Here is a 14,631-nt window from a genome sequence, read left to right on the forward strand (position 1 = left end):
CTTTCCCCTCTCACCCTAAACCTATGCCCTCTAGCTTTGGGCTCCCCCGTTCCATGGAAAAGACTTTGCCTAATTATCCTATCCATGCCCCTCATGATTTTGTAAACCTCTAAAAGGTCACCCCTCAGCCTCCGACGCTCCAGGGAAAACAGCCCCAGCCTGTTCAGCCTCTCCCTGTAGCTCAAACCCTCCAACCCTGGCAACATCCTTGTAAATCTTTTCTGAACCCTTTCAAGTTTAGGACTCTGGATCATCTAAGATGGAGGACAGGAGAAGTTTGTGGCCCTAAGAGCTGCTCCTTTTTGAGGCATTTTCAGTCTTGGAGCTGATTTCCTCAAAATCTAGAAGCAGTAGATGCTGTGGCATTGTTTTGGAACTTTGGGGAAAAAAGATCAAAGCAACAGCACTTTAAAAAGGAGGAAGACAGACCAAGGCTGTGTGAATATAGTGTGGAGCTGGAAAACACACAGCAGGTCAAGCAGCATCAGAGGAAAGGAAAGTCCACATTTCAGGACGGAACCTTTCCTTAGGTTCTGAAAGGTCGACTCCCCCTCTCCTCTGATGCTGCTTGACCTGCTGTGCTTTTTCTAGCTCCACTCTTCATCCATTCTGGCTCTCCAGCATCTATAGTCCTCACTGTCTCCAAGACAAAGGCAGTGACCACATGGGAAGTGAATCAAACAGGAACAAACCTGCACAGCTGTCTGACCCAGCAGTTAATCTGCACAGCTGCTGCCTCTGCTACTGGATTTAAATATCTCTGGACATCGGAGTATGTCTAAGAAAAACTAACAAACAACAAATTCACAGCTGACTTTGGAAAAACCCAGTGTGGGAAAGCTCACAGCAGGAGAGCAGCTAAATGGCTTTTTAAAGTGTAACTTTACTATTTTTAAAAGGTACAATACTGAGTAGAGTGGGGTCTTTTTTGATTATATGTTTTACTGAGATCTGTCTCTTGATTAAACTTTAAAAATATAAAACAAAGGTACTAACCTAGGCTAGTAGTGTTTCGAAGAGCAGTAAGAGTGTGGTATTTTCTGGAGATTGTTAAGGTGGAGAGATGGCCTATAGTACAGTGCTGTGCTCTTTTTTAGATTTTTTTTTAGATTACATTACAGCGTGCAAACAGGCCCTTTGGCCCAACAAGTCCACACCGACCCGCCGAAGCGCAACCCACTCATGCCCCTACATTTACCCCTTATCTAACACTAGGGGCAATTTAGCATGGCCAATTCACCTGACCTGCACATCTTCGGACTGTGGGAGGAAATCAGAGCACCCGGAGGAAACCCTTGCAGACACGGGGAGAATGTGCAAACTCCACACAGTCAGTCGCCTGAGGCAGGAATTGAACCCAGGTCTCTCAGGCGCTGTGAGGCAGCAATGCTAACCACTGTGCCACCGTGCCGCCTACGGATGTGGGAGATTAGGGAGAGTTTCCATGTTACTGATGATTATGTCTGCAGGAAGTGTCTTTGGTTGCAGATCCTATCAAAATGCATGGATCACTTGGAGCAGCAGTTAGAAACAATGAGGAATTTACAGGAGCTAGGGGTGTGATGGATGGTAGTCATAGGAAGGGAGAAAACCACAGATACAATCAGATAAATGGGTTACCTCCAGGAAAGGTAAGGGGGGGGGGGGGTGTTAGTGTAGGAGTCTTCTGTGGCTATCCTCATTTCAAACAGGTATGCTGTTTTGGAAAATGTAGAGGGTGATGGACTCTCAGGGGAATGTAGCACAAACAGCCAAGTTTCTGGTATTGCGACTGGCTCTAATGTAACGAGGGGCACATCAGGTTCCAAGCGATTGATTGTGATAGGGAACACTCTAGTCAGAGGCACAGACAGATGTTACTGCATCCAACAACAAGAAATCAGAATGGTGTGTTGCCTCCCTGGTGCCAGGATTAAAGATATCTCAGAGAGGGTGCAGAATGTTCTGAAAGGGGAGAGGGACCAGCAGGAGGTCATTGTACACATTGGAACCAATGACATAAGAAGGCAAAAGGATGAGATTCTGAGGAGAGAATATAGAGAGTTAGGTAGGGATTTAAAAAGGAGGTCCTCGAGAGTAGTGATATCTGGATTACGCCCGGTGCTACGAGCTAGTGAGGGCAGGAATAGGAGGATAGAGCAGGTGAATGCATAGCTGAGGAGCTGGTGTATGGGAGAAGGATTCACAGTTTTAGATCATTGGAATCTCTTCTGGAGTGGAAGTGACCTGTACAAGAAGGACGGATTGCACCTGAATTAGAAGGGGACTAATATACTGGCAGGGAGATTTACTAGAGCTGCTTGGGGCATGGGGGGCCCAGGTAGATAGAGGAGAAAGGGATCAGTCTGAGACTGGTACAGTTGGGAAAGGAACAAGTCAAACAGTCAAGGGAGGCTCGAACAAAGCAGAGAGCAATATAGGACTGATAAATTAAACTGCAAGGTCCTGTACAGCCACAACATGACCTCCCAACTCCTGTACTCAATACTCTGACCAATAAAGGAAAACATACCAAACGCCTTCTTCACTATCCTATCTACCTGTGACTCCACTTTCAAGGAGCTATGAACCTGCACTCCAAGGTCTCTTTGTTCAGTAACACTCCCCAGGACCTATTTAAGTGTATAATTCCGACCCAAATTTGCCTTTCCAAAATGCAGCACCTCACATTTATCTAAATTAAACTCCATCTTCCACTCCTCAGCCCATCGGCCCATCTGATCAAGATCCTGTTGTAAGTTGAGGTAACCTTCTTTGCTGTCCACTACACCTCCAATTTTGTTGTCATCTGCAAACTTATAAACTATACCTCTTATGCTCACGTTGAAATTATTTATATAAATGATGAAAAGTAGTGGACCCAGCACCAATCCTTGTGGCACTCCACTGGTCACAGGCCTCCAGTCTGAAAAACAACCCTCCACCACCACCCTCTGTCTTCTACCTTTGAGCCAGTTCTGTATCCAAATGGCGAGTTCTCCCTGTATTCCATGAGATCTAACCTTGCTAATCAGTCTCCCATGGGGAACCTTGTCGAATACCTTACTGGTCCATATAGATCATCTCCACCACTCTACCCTCATCATTGCTCTTCATTACTTCTTCAAAAGTGCAAAGTTATCCAGAAAGAACAATTGGTGGTTCATTTGTTAAAAAAAAATTAAAGATAATTGTCAAAAGAACCAGAGAGTGAGTGAGGAGTTTATTTTAGCTCAGTGACCTGAAAGTACATTGAAAGTAGATTCAATCTTGAATTCCACTAATGTGCAATTAACGGGCCAATTATTTAAATTTCCAAGTTCATGGAGAAAGAGCAGGAGGATTGGGACTGTTTTGTTAAAGAGTCAGTACTTGCACAATGGGTTGAATGACCTCCCTCTGTATTGGATCATTCTCCTCAGTTCAGAACCAACTCTCCAGACTGACTCTTACTGGTTGTAGATTTTGCTGTTCACTCGATTATGAAAGCATGAACAAGCAATGAGAGAAAGCAACTTGACCCCACAAGCCCTACTCTGTGATTCAATAAGATTGTGACTGATCTGATTGTAACATCTATTCTAATTCCTGTATTTCCCTGATAATCCTTCCTCCCTTGAGTACTCCAGAATCTATCTCCCTCTGCCTTCAGTGCAAGACAGCAGACGATGACATATCCCCACCAGATTGCCTCAACGCCTTCTATGCTCGCTTTGAGCAGAATTTCGGCGGAGAGGTAACACCTACTCTGACAAGTCCTGACGAACTGATCCAGCAGTCACTACATCAGAGATCAGGTCAGTTTTCCTTCGTGTGAATCCAAGGAGAGCGATGGAACCAGACGGAGTACCAGGCCGTGCACTCAGAGCATGTGCAGATCAACTGGCAGAGATCTTCTCGGACATCCTTAACCTCTCCCTGCAGCAGGCCACTGTCCCGGCCTGTTTCAAGAGGGCCAACATCATCCCTGTGCCTAAGGAGGCTCATGCAGCATGTCACAATGACTACCGCCCAGTGACCCTAACCTCGGTGGGCATGAATTGCTTTGAAAGGCTGGTCATGGCATTAATCACCTCCAGCCTCCCCACTACTCTTGACCCACTCCAAATTGCCTATCGGACCAACAGATCCACGTCAGATGCCATACCATTTGCCCTTCACTCCTCCCTAGAACATCTTGACACCAAGAACAGCTACGTAAGAATCCTACCCATTGACTACAGTTCAGCCTCCAACACTATTATCCCCTCGAGACTGATTACAAAACTTAGTGATCTCGGACTAAGCCCCACTCTCTGCAACTGGATCCTCAGTTTCCTGACCCACAGGCCACAATCAGTGAAGATTCGGGACAATATTTCATCCTCACTAACACTCAACACTGGAGCCCCCCAGGGATGCATACTCAGCCTCCTACTGTACTCACTATATACCCATGACTGCGTCACCAAACACCAGACTAATGCCATTTACACATTCGCTGATGACACCACCATAGTCGGTCGAATCTCAGATGGTAATGAGACAGACGACAGACGGGAGGTGGAAGACCTGGAAAAATGGTGCACTGAGAACAACCCAGCTCTCACTGCCGACAGAACCAAGGAATTCATTATTTCGGTGGGATGTTACTCATTTCCCCCCCTACACATTAACAGCACAGAGGTGGAATGAGTGGAGAGTTGTCAAGCTCCTGGGAGTGGTCATCCACAACAAGCTTTCTTGGACTCTTCACGTGGACACACTGGTTACAAAGGCCCAACAACGTCTCTTCTTCCTCAGGCAGCTGAGGAAATTTGCCATGATGGCGAATACCCTTGCCAACTTTTATAGGTGTGCCATCGAGAGCATTCTGTCTGGATGTATCACTACCTGGTATGGCAACTGTACCATTCAAGATCAGAGACGGTTACAGAGAGTGGGGAAATCGGCCCGGACAGTCACAAAGGCCAACCTCCACATCTATAGAATCCATCTACCAGGCCCACTGTCAAGGAAAGGCCCCCAGCATTCTCAAAGATCCATCCCATCCTGGCAATGTTTTTCTACAACCTCTACCATCGGGGAGAAGGTACAGAGGCCTGAACACACGCACCAGCCGGTTTCATAACAGTTTCTACCCTATTGTTGTTAGAATAATAAATGAACTCACAAACACTTAACATTAACCTGTACCTGAGTTTTTGTTTTTGCCGCTGTGTACCTATTATTTACTATCTATGCTACTTAACTGTGTGATCTGTCTGTATTGCTCACAAGACAAAGGTTTTCACTGTGCCTCGGGACACATGACAATAAATTCAATTCAATTCATTGCAAAATATTTAAAGATTCTTCATGCATTGCCTTTTGATGAGGGGAGTTCCAAAAACCCTCTGAGAAAAAGACATGTTTCTGCATCTTTGTCTTAATAGACCTTATTTGTAAACCACAGCAGGAAACCTACAAATTTGCAAATTGGATTCCCCTCATTTTCTTAAAATATGATGTGGAGATGCTGGAGTTGGATTGGGGTGGACAAGGTCAAAAATCATGCCTGACAAATGAGCAGCGCTCTGAAAGCTTGTGATTTCAAGTTCACCTGTTGGACTGTAACCTGGTGTCATGTGACTTTTGACCTTACTTTATAATAGTTAAACCTGAGATTCAGAGAATGGCTTTATTCTGATGTCTGCCTTGTGTATTTTGTAATCCCCAACCATTGCCAGCCGTAAGTTTGTTTTCAGAGCTCAGGACCTTGTTGCAGTGATACTGAATATTCCCATTCCTTAGATCCTGTCACAGTTGCTGAAGATGGAGATCCATTTGGAGTTAACCTTCTCAATACGGCTCTCCCCACATTATTTGGAGATGTCAGTGTTGGACTGGGGTGTACAAAGTTAAAAATCACACAACACCAGGTTATAGTCCAACAGGTTTAATTGGAAGCACACTAGCTTTCGGAGCGCTGCTCCTTCACCTCCTGACGAAGGAGCGTCACTCCGAAAGCTAGTGCTTCCAATTAAACCTGTTGGACTATAACCTGGTGTTGTGTGATTTTTAACTCTCCCCACATTGCGTCACTCCTGAGGCAGGAGCCCCACCTGCTGGCAGTAGCTCCACATTACACATCCAGGCAGAATCGAAGGACAAAAGGTTTTCATTTATATATTTCATGACTTCAGGGCAATCAGGACCTTTCTGCAGCTGAAGAAGTAGTTGGGAAATGCAGTCCATGTCACAATGTAGGAAACATAGCTGCCAATTTACATCCCACCAGCCACCAAGGTGTATCATAGCTTGGTATGGCAGCTGCTTTTTTCCAAGACCGCAAGAAATTACAGAGTCCATCACACAGACCAGTCTTCCATCCATTGACTCTATACTTCCCGCTACCTCGGGAAAGTAGCCAACATAATCAAAGACCCCTCCCACCCCGGTTACATTCTCTTCTACCCTCTCCCCTATTGGTGGTGCAGTGGCTTAGTTGTTAGCACTGACACCTCATAGCGCCAGGGACCCAGGCTCGGTTCCTGCCTCGGGCGACTCGTTAACTGGAGTTGGCATATTCTCCCCATGTCTGCACAGGTTTCCTCCCACAATCCAAAGATGTGCAGGCCAGGTGAATTGGCCATGCTAAATTGCCTGTAGTGTTAGGTATATTAGTCAGGGGTAAATGTAGGGTAGGGCAATGAGTCTTGGTGGGTTGCTCTTCAGAGAGTTGGTGTGGACTTGTTGGGCTGAATGGCCTGTTTCCATAATGTAGTGAGTCTAATCTCTCATTTATTTATTTATTTATTAGTCTAGTCTCTTTCATTGGGACAGAAGACATGAAAGTTTGAAAACACGTACTAACAGATTTAAGAACCGTTTCTTCCCCGCTGCTTTCAGACCAATGATGGACATCTCACATATTAGAGTTGATCTTTCTCTGCACCTTCTCTGTAGCAGTAACACTATGTTCTGTATTCTGTTCTATTACCCTGATGTACTTATGTAAGGTACATTTTCATGGGATAGCACACAAAACAATATTTTTCACTGTATCTTGGTACATGTGACAATAACGAATCAAATAAATCAAAAGGGTTCAAGAATGTCTTTGTTTTTTCCTTCATCGAGGAGAAAATATTGAACCAAGTGGAGAGGGAAGCTCAGCTGGTCTTTTTTGGAATAGTACCGTGGGAGAAAATGGATATGACCCCAGTTTATTCTCTGAGCACTTTCCAAACACATGTGGACTTCCATCTAGAAGGATGTGACTACTCTGGAGGGGATGCAGGGTAGATTCACCAGGACTTTTTCTGGGAAGGGGATAAAGTGAATAGCCAAGGTCTTCTCCCTAGGGTGGGAGAGTCCAAAACTAGAGGGGTATACGTTTAGAGTGAGAGGGGAAAGAGTTAAAAAGGGGTAACATTTTCAGGCAGAGGGTGGTGCGTGTATGGAATGAGCTGCCAGACGAAGTGATGGAGGCTGATACAACTACAGCATTAAAAAGGCACATGGATAGGGACATGAATAGGAAGGGTTTGGGGGATGTGGGCCAAGTGCTGGAATAAGGGACGAGATCAGTTTAGCATTGTCAGCATGGATGAGATGGACCGAAGGGTCTGTTTCCACAACTCAATGACTCTAATTTCTAAAAACACAAAGCAGAGAGAAATAAATGGAAAGAGACAGCCAAGGAATGTAAGAGCTAACAGTGGAGTAGGCCATTAGACCCTGAAATCTGATCTGCAGCTCGATGTATTTGGGCTGATTGGCTTGTATTCTGTTGTCTGCCCAGAAAATCCTTCACTCTCTTGTTCATCAATAAACTGTCCAACAGAGCTACATTTCAAAATGACAAAGAACTGCGGATGTTAGAAATCAGAAACAAAGTCAGAAAATGCTGGAAAAAGTCAGCAAGTCTGGCAGCATCTGAGGAGAGAAAGCAGAGAAAGCAATTCTGAGGAAGGGTCACTGGATCTGAAACGTTAACTCTGTCTCTCTCGCCACGGATGCTGCCAGACCTGCCGAGTTCCTGTCTCTGTCGTTGACCAAGTTCAGTGACTCAGCCCCACTGCTCTCTGGGAAAGAGAACTGCCCACTTTACTGGCCCTTTGAGAGAAAAAAAACATTCTCCTCATCTCTGTCTTTAAAAAAAACTATCTCCCCTGGATCCAATCTCACCCACGATTGGAAACAAGGTCCGGAGCTCTTCCTGCCCAGTCCCTCGAGGTTTCACATATTTCGATAAGATCATCTTCTTCACCCAAATGCTGGAGAAACTCAGCAGGTCCGTAGAGTTAACATTTCAAGGTCAGTAAGACTTTTTTTGGAACTTGAGCAAGTGTCTTTGACAGTTTGTGTCCCTCAGTTTATTTCTTGTTGTGTGCAAATGGGTTACTTTGATTCCTTTACTACCCTTCAAATATATTTCATTGGCTTTCAAACACTTTGAGAACAAACAAGGCAAGGGAGCACATGACACATGGTAGGGTCCTGGGGAAACTCTGAGGATTGTAAGGACCTGTTCCTTAAGTTGGATAAAGTGGTTAAGGAATATGGGATACTTGCCTTCATTTGCCAAGGTGCGGGGTTAAGAGCAGGGAGGTGATGCTGGGACTGTATAAGATGATGTTTAGACCACAGCTGAAGTATTGTGTGCAGCTTTGAAATCTACATGAAGGAGGGATGTGAGAGGGCACAGAGAGATTTACCAGGATGTTGCCTTGTCTGGAGAGTTTCAGTTATGAATTAAGATTGGATAGACTAGGGTTGTTTCCCTTTGAGCATTGGAGATTGACAGGGGACAAGATTGAGTTGTATAAAATTATAAGGGAGTTAGACAGGGTACACAGAAGAAACTGTTCCCCTTAGTGGAGGGATCAGTGACCAGGGGGTATGGTGAGAGAAACCCTCATAACATTGAAGAAGTATTTAGATGTGCACTTTGTAATGCCAAGGTATACAAGACACACAGCTGTTCTCTTTAGAACAGAAAATGTTGAGGGGAGATCTGGTTGAGGTCTATAATGTTCTGAGTGGATAGGGACAATCCATTTCTCTCAGCATGGAGATCAGTAACGCAGGGAGAGTGATTCATGATCATTGGCAGAAGGACAACTCTTTTCACTGAGAGGATGCTGGGGACCCTGGAACTCACCACCTGAGGCTGGGAGTAGACAGAAACCATCCTGATATAACACCCGACACTGTCACAATATCCAAGTAACTGGCTTGTGTCTCATCTGATAACATCATGATATTCAAATTCTCAACAAGGGAATGGCCATACGAGACCTGGTACTGGGGAATGAGCCCGGCCAGGAGATCGAAGATTCAGTGGGGGAGCATTTTAGGAACAATGACCATAATCCGGTAAGTTTGAAGTTAATTATGGAAGGATAAAAGGAATTCTTGGGTGGAATTGGGGAAAGACTAACTACCACACTATTAGGCAGGACTGGGAATTGAGATTGGGGGAGGAGCGGATGTTGGGGGGTAAATCTACATCTGGCATTTGGGAATCTTTTAAAGACCATTTGATTAGAGTTTAGGACCAGCATGTTCCTGTGAAGGTGAAGGATAAGGATGGCAAGATTCAGGAACTTTGGATGACAAGAGAAATTGTGAGCTTAGTCAAAAAGGAAAACGGGGTATAAATAAGGTTTAGGAAAGCAGGTAAGGATTAAAGAAAATCTCAAGGCATTTTATAACGAGCAAGAGGATAGCTAAGGAAAAGATAGATCTACTCAATGACAAAGGAGGGAATTTATTCATGGAGTTGGAGGATGTGGGTGAGGTCTTAAACAAATATTTTGCATTTGTTCTCAGCAAGGAAAGGACAGTGGGCGGTAGACGGTGAGTGCACATTGCGTCAGTGGTAGGGAAATTATTGGAGAAAATTCTCAGGGATGGAGTTTACACACATCTGGAAAAATATGGACTTATTAGCGCTAGGCAGCATGACTCTGCGCAGGGAAGGTCGTGTGTCACAAAGTTGATTGGGTTTTTTGAGGAAGTGACAGAGATGATGGATGAGGATAGGACGGTAGATGATGTCAATGTAGACTTTAGCAAGGCCTTTGATAAGGTCCCTCAGGGCTGATATAGAATCTGAAGTAACATAGGATCTGTGGTGAGCTGGTGTGACGGATACAGAACTGGCCTCCTCATAGAAGACAGTGTGGTGGAAGGGTGCTTTTCAGAATAGAGATCTGTGACTAGTGGTGTTCTGCAGGGATCAGTGCTGGGACTCCTGTTATCTGTGATATTATGGTTTGGAATAGAATGCAGGTTGCCTGATTAGTAAGTTTGTGGGCGGCACAACGTTTGGGGGAGCTGTGGAATTTTTGTGGAGGATTGCCAGAGGAAACAGCAGGATATAGATAGGCTGGAGACTTGGGCAGTGAAATGGCAGATGGAGTTTAATCCAGACAAATGCGAGGTGATGCATGTTGGAAGGCCTAATGCAGAAAAATATCCAGTAAATGGCATAACCGTTAGGAGTATCAATATACAGAGGGATCTAGGCGTACAGATCCACAGTTCCCTGAACGTGGAAACACAAGGTAAAGGTGGTCAAGAAGGTGTTTGTATGGTTACCTTCATCCGGCATAGAGTATAAACATTAGCATGTCACGTTGTGGCTGTATGAAACTTTAGTTAGGCCACATTTTGAATATTTCACCACATTACCAGAAGGATGCGGAGGCTTTGGAAAGAGTACAGGAATGGTTTACCAGGATTTTGCCTTGACTGAAGGTTATTAGCTATGAGGAGAGATTGGATAAATTTGGTTTGTTTTCATTTGAATGTTGAAGAATGAGGGATGACCTGATCGAAGTTTATAAAATTATGAGAAGCATGGACAGAATGGATAGTCAAAGGGTAGAAATGTCAATTACTGGGGGAAATATAGATTTAAGGTAAAAGGGGAAGAGTTTAAAGGAGATATGAGAGGTGGGTTTTTTTCACAGAGAGTGGTAAGTGCCTGGGATTGAGCTGCCAGAAGAGGAGAATACAATAGCAACATTTAAGAGGCATTTTGATAGATACAGGAATAGGCAGGGAATAGAGGGATCACATAGAGGAAAAGGTTTTTAGTTTAGAAAGGCATCGTGTGTCAGTGCAGGCTTGGTGGGCCAAAGGGTCAGTTCCTGTGGTGTGCGGTTCACTGTATCCACCCTTACCTGAGTGAAGGATGTTGGGAGGATACTGTCTGTATCCACCCTTAGGAGAAAGTGAGGACTGCAGATGCTGGAGATCAGAGCTGAAAAATGTGATGCTGGAAAAGCGCAGCAGGTCAGGCAGCATCAAAGGAGCAGGGGAATCGACGTTTCGGGTATAAGCCCTTCTTCAGGAATGAGGAAGGTGTGCCAAGCAGGCTAAGATAAAAGGTAGGGAGGAGGGACTTGGGGGAGGGGCGTTGGGAATGCGATAGGTGGAAGGAGGTTAAGGTGAGGGTGATAGGCCGGAGAGGGGGTGGGGGCAGAGAGGTCGGGAAGAAGATTGCAGGTCAAGAAGGCGGTGCTGAGTCCGAGGGTTGGGACTGAGATAAGGTGGGGGAGAGGAAATGAGGAAGCTGGAGAAATCTGCATTCATCCCTTGTGGTTGGAGGGTTCCTAGGCGGAGGATGAGGCGCTCTTCCTCCAGCCGTCGTGTTGCCATGGTCTGGCGATGGAGGAGTCCGAGGACCTGCATGTCCTTGGTGGAGTGGGAGGGGGAGTTGAAGTGTCCAGCCACGGGGTGGTTGGGTTGGTTGGTGCAGGTGTCCCAGAGGTGTTCTCTGAAATATTCCGCAAGTAGGCGGCCTGTCTCCCCAATATAGAGGAGGCCACATCAGGTGCAGCAGATGCAGTAAATGATATGGGTGGAGGTGCAGGTGAATTTGTGATGGATATGGAAGGATCCCTTGGGGCCTTGGAGGGAAGTAAGGGTGGAGGTGTGGGCGTAAGTTTTGCATTTCTTGCGGTTGCAGGGGAAGGTGCTGGGAGTATCCACTCTTACCTGAATGAAGGATGTTGGGATGATACTGTCTGTATCCACCCTTACCTGAATGAAGGATTTTGGGATAATCTTTGTTACATTCGCTGTTTTGTGTACACAACTTTTTCTGTTGCTGAAGAGTTTGAGAAAATTTCATCAGCTGTGACTAAGAGACCTGATTCAGCAGAAGGTGCTCTCAAATTAAATACACGGAGGCTGTTCGGCCCCTCCCCTCTGTTAAAGCACTCAGTCAGATCATGGTTAATCTGTGTATCAACTCCAGCCACCTAGCATCAGTCCATATTCCTCAAAACCCTTTAGAAGAGTATAAAGAAAGTAGGAGTATACTTAAGAGGGAAATCAGGAGGGCAAAACGGGGGCATGAGATAGCTTTGGCAAATAGAATTAAGGAGAATCCAAAGGGTTTTTACAAATATATTAAGGACAAAAGGGTAACTAGGGAGAGAATAGGGCCCCTCAAAGATCAGCAAGGCGGCCTTTGTGTGGAGCCACAGAAAATGGGGGAGATGCTAAATAAATATTTTGCATCAGTATTTACTGTGGAAAAGGATATGGAAGATATAGACTGTAAGGAAATAGATGGTGACATCTTGCAAAATGTCCAGATTACAGAGGAGGAAGTGCTGGATGTCTTGAAATGGTTAAAGGTGGATAAATCCCCAGGACCTGATCAGGGGTACCCAAGAACTCTGTGGGAAGCTAGAGAAGTGATTGCTGGGCCTCTTGCTGAGATATTTGTATCATCGATAGTCACAGGTGAGGTGCCGGAAGACTGGAGGTTGGCAAACGTGGTGCCACTGTTTAAGAAGAGCGGTAAAGACAAGCCAGGGAACTATAGGTGGGTGGCACGGTGGCAAAGTGGTTAGCACTGCTGCCTCACAGTGCCAGGGACTCTGATTCGATTCCAGCCTCAGGTGACAATCTGTGTGGAGTTTGCACATTCTCCCCCTGTCTGCGTGGGTTTCCTCCGGGTGCTCCGGTTTCCTCCCACAGTCCAAAGATGTGCAGGTCAGGTGAATTGGCCATGCTAAATTGCCCGTAGTGTTAGGTAAGGGGTAAATGTAGGGGTATGGGTGGGTTGCGCTTCGGCGGGGTGGTGAGGACTTGTTGGGCCGAAGGGCCTGTTTCCACACTGTAAGTAATCTAATCTAATCTATCCATCTCCATCTTAAATATACTAAATGACTTGACCTCCACAGCCTCTGTGGCAATGAATTTCATAGATTCCCCATTCTCTGCCTGAAGAAGTTTCTCCTTATCTCCGTTCTAAAGGGTCTTCCCTTTACTCTAAGGCTATGCCCTTGGGGCCTAGTCTCTCCTGTTAATGGCAGCATCTTCCCAACATCCACTCTGTCCAGGCCATTCAGTATTCTGTAAGTTTCAATTAGATCACCCCTCATCCTTCTAAACTCCATCGAGTATAAACCCAGAGTCCTCAAATGTTAAGCTTTTCATTCCTGGGACAATTCTTGTGAAGCTCCTTAATCTGATGGCATCTTTGAAATGTCCACAAAACCCCAGACAGAACCTCAACTAAAATCATCTCCAACAGTGTCCACTCCCCCAGCACTGACCCTCCGACAGTGCGGCACTCCCTCAGCACTGACCCTCCGACAGTGTGGCACTCCCTCAGCACTGACCCTCCGACAGTGTGGCACTCCCTCAGCACTGACCATCCGACAGTGTGGCACTCCCTCAGCGCTAACCATCCGACAGTGTGGCACTCCCTCAGCGCTGACCATCCGACAGTGTGGCACTCCCTCAGCACTGACTCTCCAACAGTGCCCACTGCCTCAGCACTGACACTCCTACAGTGCGGCACTCCCTCAGCACTGACACTCCTACAGTGCGGCACTCCCTCAGCACTGACCCTCCGACAGTGCGGCACTCCCTCAGCACTGACCCTCCAACAGTGCGGCATCCCTCAGCACTGACCCTCCGACAGTGCGGCATCCCTCCGCACTGACCCTCCGATAGTGCGGCACTCCCTCAGCACTGACCCTCCGACAGTGCAGCATCCCTCAGCACTGACCCTCCGACAGTGCGGCACTCCCTCAAGCACTGACCCTCTGACAGTGCGGCACTCCCTCAGCACTGACCCTCCGACAGTGCAGCACTCCCTCAGCACTGACCCTCCAATAGTGCCCAATCCTCAGCACTGACCCTCCGACAGTGCTCACTCCCTCAGCACTGACCCTCCAATAGTGCGACACTCCCTCAGCACTGACCCTCCAACAGTGTGGCACTCCCTCAGCACTGACCCTCCGACAGTGTGGCACTCCCTCAGCACTGACCTTCCAACAGTGCCCAATCCTCAGCACTGACCCTCCGACAGTGCCCACTCCCTCAGCACTGACCCTCCGATAGTGCGGCACTCCCTCAGCACTGACCCTCCGATAGTGCGGCACTCCCTCAGCACTGACCCTCCGACAGTGCGGCACTCACTCAGCACTGATCCTCCAACAGTGCTCACTCCCTCAGCACTGACCCTCCGACAGTGCGGCACTCCTTCAGCACTAACCCTGTGACAGTGCGGCACTCCCTCAGCACTGACCCTCCGACAATGCGGCACTCCCTCAGTACTGACCCTCCAACAGTGCAGCACTCCCTCAGCACTGACCCTCCGACAGTGCGGCACTCCCTCAACACTGACCCTCCCACAGTGCGGCACTCCCTCAT

The sequence above is a fragment of the Chiloscyllium plagiosum genome, unplaced genomic scaffold (assembly GCF_037043375.1).
Source record: "Chiloscyllium plagiosum isolate Xiang-an unplaced genomic scaffold, Cpla_swu_hap1 HiC_scaffold_15, whole genome shotgun sequence".
In the NCBI taxonomy this organism is placed as follows: Eukaryota; Metazoa; Chordata; class Chondrichthyes; order Orectolobiformes; family Hemiscylliidae; genus Chiloscyllium; species Chiloscyllium plagiosum.